This window comes from Galeopterus variegatus, unplaced genomic scaffold (assembly GCF_000696425.1).
Source record: "Galeopterus variegatus unplaced genomic scaffold, G_variegatus-3.0.2 Scaffold5113, whole genome shotgun sequence".
Lineage (NCBI taxonomy): Eukaryota > Metazoa > Chordata > Mammalia > Dermoptera > Cynocephalidae > Galeopterus > Galeopterus variegatus.
In genome coordinates, this window is record NW_007731224.1 from 15627 (window position 1) to 21470 (window position 5844).

General features: G+C 39.8%; 1 pseudogene; it reads right to left on the bottom strand.

Annotated features, from left to right (window-relative positions):
* Nucleotides 1–386: 386 nt before the first annotated feature.
* LOC103604385 lies at nucleotides 387–1110 on the bottom strand (annotated as a pseudogene).
* Nucleotides 1111–5844: the final 4734 nt, after the last annotated feature.

Below are 5844 nucleotides of genomic sequence, written 5' to 3' on the forward strand. Positions count from 1 at the left end.
GAGCTCAAATGTTCTCATCACAAATGATAAATTTAGTGATGAAAAATATTTTAATTATCCTGATTTGATCATCACATTTTATAAATATATTGAAATATAACTGTAAATATGTACAATCAATACATGTCAATTAAAAAATACATTTAAAAAAAGAGGATAAAAAGATGATTAAGACTGAAACTCAGGCTTCACATCGCTCAGTCTGGTGGGAGAGACAGATATATAACCGGATTTTTTTTTTGACAATAATATATATGCTTTAATCAGATTAATTGGAGAACAAACAAAATAACACATTAGAGAAAAAATTACTTAAAAATAGTTGTATTTCTATTTCACAATTTGATCAAATACTGGTTTTCTTATACTTTCTACAGGATGTTTTAAAACAAATTCTTCACATTGTGTCTTGACTAGGTACTTATGGAATTTCAGGGAAATAGTTCTGTGTGTTTTTTTATAGCTTAATTTGTACTAAAGGGATGGCAGGTGGTCACATGCAGTCCATGTGGGATTCTAACGTGACATTTAGTGAGTTTTCTGACGTGGACCATCCCTTTGCTGCTGAAGGTAATGTATCTGTTGAAAGAAGTGACTGTAAATTTGGATTACTGCTCTCCGCGTCTTCCAGTTTTTCTGTGTTATCTTCCCAGTTAATGTGGAATCTTGTGACCCTAGGATTAGATGCCAAAATGTTCCTTTGAAGCTTCGAAAAGTCTGCTTTTACTGGCAGATTTTCCCTGAATTCTGTCTCGGTATATTCGTTATTTACATAATAGCCAACTCTAATAAATTCTTGACCTGTATAGGTGCAAGTAATTATTAGCACAACTGTTACACCTACTGCATCTGCATCTGGAATGAGTCCCGGATTAGGTGCATCTGCCTGAAATACAAACACATGCTTTCCTGCTGGAACAGGACCCACTAAAACAGAGTCTAAACCTTGATCGTATTCTTCACTTTCTGCAGAGCCCACATAGATAATTTTCCATTCCAGGTCTTCAGACAGGTCCTCGATGCACTCGAAGGTGATCTCGAACTGGAACGGGTTGTAGAAAGGAGAAGGGTTATCCAGACCACTACATTGTTCACCTGAACCTTTGCCATATTTTGGAAGAAAAAAAAAACACAAACACAAACACAAACAATGGGAACAGGGGCTTGTTGCGGCACAATAAAGTCCAGCGCGCGGCAGCTCGGCAGAGCGCAGACCCCACCCCGGCGCCGGCCCGACGTCGTGCAGCGGCGACATGAGAAACTTTTTTCCCCCTCTTTTTATTCACACGGGAGCACTCCACGGTGTTTTGCAGCTTTCCTATTTCACTGAACTACAGCCCATTCTGCTCTGGTAAGTAGCAGTGTTGCCCGCGATTGGCTGCACCCGAGCTCTGACCCTCTCCCTCCAGCGAGGACCTCGGGAGCCAGCAAGATATAACTGGATTTTTAATACCATGTAGGAATCATCTTCCTTTACCTTATACTCTTTACCTAAACGGTCTGAACCCATAAATCACACAAGCCAAGTCAGTGCTGTCCCTCCACAGAATTCTTTTATCATGTAGCATTTAAGATTAAAAAAAAGAAAAAAATCACCCATAAAGCTATAGAATGACAGAGTTGGCATAATAACAGCTCNTATTTTCCACACTAGTTCCAGTCTTTCAGAGATGGAAATAGAGGGTTTTGTTCAAAACTCAAAAAGTAAACACCCTGGGGCAGGATTGCACAACTCCGGAAAGCTTTCACTACTTTCCCTGGGACAGCAGTTACAGACTGTGACAATTACCTAACCTGAGGCAGATTAATGACAAGTTCCTTTCCATTCTGTAACAGCCACATTACAAAAGCAACCTGGAAAAAACTCAGAGAAAAAATTCTCATTGGTGCTCTGCAAATATCATGTGTTCCATTTGTTGCAATTCGTATAAACTGTCTTCTGGTAAAGGTACACACAAATCTTAGTACAGCTTGCATAAGTTGTTAAAACCCCACAATTTCCTATAATATAGTTTATATTATATAATGCCATATTACATAATTGTAACTAACATTTGTTGAGTTTTCAGTATGTGACAAGCAGTGTTCCAAGCACTTTACATTTTAATGCACTTTAATACTCACACCAGCCTGGGGAGGAGAGAATTGCAACTAATCCCTCTTCATAGGCAAAATAAATGCACAGAATAAGTAACTGCCCAAGGTCACATAGGTAGTGAGTATCCGAGATGTGACCTGAACCTTGGCAGTCTTGCTCTAGGGTCTACACACATAATTAGGTCTCTAAATGGCCTCTCATTATGCAGTTTTTTATCCACAAGAGAAGCAGAATTGTTCACTGTGTGTTGAGGACCTTGGGACAAATACTGCAGTTTGGCCCACTTGATGCCCATTCTCCTCCCACTCTACAATATCTTCCTGTATTCTAGAAACTGGAAACTCACAAGGCACCTTTTCAGGACTCCTTTGTCGCTAGACCCCCTACCTGTGCTTTAGGTTCTGCCAAACAGATTTAGTCATCAGACTTGGAGTGCATGGAATGGAGGTGCAGGCATGGCAGCAAGGGCGTGTGGTGCTTCTGTGCTGCTGCTGTTCAGCACAGGGTGGCAGCAGAAGCAGCAGCAAGATTTCCTCTTGAACATTCTTGTGGTGTGGTTGGGAGCTTCTATAACTGCTTACTATCCTGTAATAAAATTCTGTCTACTCAAGCTAGTTGGATTACATTCCCTGCAACAAGATCTTTGGTTGGTGCAGAAGGCTTCCAGCCTGTAAAGGGATATTAATTAGTCCATGAGTCTCTCTAACTCTTCGTGTCCCTCCAATACTGTGAAGTTGGACTAGAAGGCTAGTTTCAAAGGGGCAGAGAAGCGATTCTTCATAATTTGTATAATCCAGTTTTTCTATAGAGGTTATCTTCCATCCCTGAGCTAGCCATCTCACAAAAAGCATTGCATTTCTGGTAGATACTGTGTCTCTTGCAAAAAATAATAAGCACTGTCTTGAAGAAAAATAAAACCTAAACAATTAAAGAAGGCTCAAAAAACATTGCCTGTTATGTTAATACTATCAATTCTGCAGAAGCAATAATGGAATGGGACAGAATCTCTCTCATCTTTATTTTTATTCTCCTGCCTCTTTCCCAACTTCCACGTTAAGGAGAAGATGGGAATTGTCTTGGGCCTTGAAGGAAGGGTGGGTAAGATGATGTAGGAGTGTAGGGGAAGTCACTGAGAAGGGCAAGATGTCACTGAGACAGACAATCTGCAGTTTTAGCTAGGGTGAAAGGAATGGCAGACAGAGAAACAAGAAGATAAGGTTGGAGAGAGGAACTTAGAAAGAGTTAAGGAGATAGTTTTATCATGTGGATAGGCTGACAGTTTTTGAGCAAATTTGAAAAAGCTTTTTAAAGAAGATTAATATGAAATTGGCAAATTGGATGATTGGAGGTGGGAAAGAGACAAAATGAAGAATAGTTATGAAACTGCTTCAATAACCCAGCAATGAGGAATAAACACCTGAAATATAAAGCTGGAAATAGAAAGGACAGAAGTTAGTAAAGGGCTACTGGTCCAAGTTAAGAAATTGGTATGGAAGCTCGGTATGAAAAAAGAGCTTTGAAAAGGTGGGAATGGGCATTAGCGCCATGCCTCAAAGATATAAATAAGAATAAAGACATATAGAACTACCAAATTTGAGGCTTACCTATCCTTGAAGCATGATTTCAAATATAATGTTAAGAGTAGATGGCAAATAGCTGGGGATGCACACAGACCCCTCATTCTTTCTAGTTGTTTGTTAGTAGAAGATTGCGATTAAAATAACCAACACCAAATACCCCAAAGCTGCTGAGAATATCATAGCAACTCTCTCTCTCCATCTAGACATAATTACAATTTCTGATCTGCACTAGGAGGAGCCCCATACTACTGTTCTCGTGGGTCTAAAAAAGGAAGTCATTCTTTTGAGATTATTGTGTATTTCTCTGAGATTATTAATCTAGTTTTTATTTCTGTTTTTATTTTACTTATACCTCTTTATAAAAGTTACACTATGAAGGCATTGGAATACTTAGCTGGTAATGGAAAACCTGAAGGGTCATAGGCAGAGCTCAAAACAACTCTTTCTTTTTCCACATGGAAAATTTTAAGAATAAAAAAAGAAGGCATTTTAGGTAGGTTTGCTTCTCTCATAGAATTTAATTTCAAGTAAATCATCGGAGGACATGTGTTATAGACCAGTCATCCAACTGTACTCAATTTTCCAAGTTATGAGACTTCTCAGAAGGCGTTCATTATGATCCAATTCTTGACTACTGTGCATCAGATCAGTGCTAAGCTAGTGACTTCAGGGGCTCTGCATCCATTTATGATAGCAACTTATTTATCTCAAGGTAATTTATTTTGCAACCTTAGCCATCTGTAGTGGATTGAATTATGTTCCCCCAAAACTCACTGAGGCTTGAATTGTCTTCCAAATTTTATGTATGAGAAACTTAGCCCCCACTGTGACTGTTCAGAGGGTGGGAAATCCTGTTATGGTAATTGAAAGCTGGAGACTTGAAGAGGTGATTAGATTGTAGGACCCTGCAGTAGTGAATGGATTAAAAATGATGGTCAGGGGCGTGGTTCTGAGGGCTTTAAAAGAAGAGCAAAGTCTGTCTCTCTCTCTTGCTCTCTCTGCTCTCTCTGCTTCCACCATCTTGCAATGTGAGACGTCTGGTTCACTGTCACCACCACCAGATGGACTTTGGACCTCCCAGCCTCAGAAACGGTAAGCAATAAATTTCATTTTCTTTATAAATCACTCAGTTCCAAGAATTTTGTTATTAGCAACCCAAACAGACTAATACAACATCCTAGAACACATTAAGGACTAGGAATCAAGTTTAAAATTCTCTTACATCCTAAAATAGATGTAGCAATGTCTATTGCCTGAAGCCCATGTGCTTTTCATGGGCAAACCCGTTAGGCAAATATTACTTTTATTGTAAATCCCATGTTAGAAAGCTTAGATTGTGTCTTCCCAGGCCATAACAAATTAGAAGCAACAACCTGCAAGGGGGAGGAAGAGGTGCTAGTGGCAAATATAGTGAGTTCCTTAAAAATAAAAGCTAGGAGTTTCACTTTCAGAGTAGATGAAAATAAATATAATCCTTACTTCCCGAGTCACAAGAAAAATTACTTAAAGCCGAGATGTAAATAAAATACTTGGCTAACCCTGTACCAAGAATTGAAACACTGATGTCCCCACCCCATCCCTGTGCATTTGGGTCTGTCCTTCAAAGACCTGCAGCACTTGCCCTTGGCCTACTACTGCTGTTATGCCATCGATTACTCCAAAGTTTCACAGTACTTTAAGTTCTTCATGTTGAGCTTCAATAGCACAGCACTTAAGAAATTCTACCTTTTTACTTTCTTGCACCTCGAGGTTCATACTTTGATGGCTGAGGCCAATGAGCTAGGCTTGGAAGCTGGTGGTGTCAAATTCTTTGATGTCCTCCTTGCCCAGCAAGATCCTTCTGTTCCCTCCCACTTCTGGAGAGTTTCTTCCTGGGTTAGGATGTAAGTGCATGTGTCTGAGAATTAGCTTCTAAAGCCCCTATACAACCCAAGGGGGATGCAAGTGATTATTTAGGGGCCTGTAAAATAAGAACCCGGTGGTTCTGAAGTGGAAGTTCAGTCTCAACTCCTTCTCTACCCTCGTCCTTCTAATAAGAAATGAAGATTTGGGCGGCGTTGGTCGTATACTGGTGAGCATAGCTGCCTTCCAAGAAATGAAGATTCACTGTAGTTCAAAGCCGTTAGTAACACAGACAGCTTTCCAAACCTAAAAAATTCCTGAAGG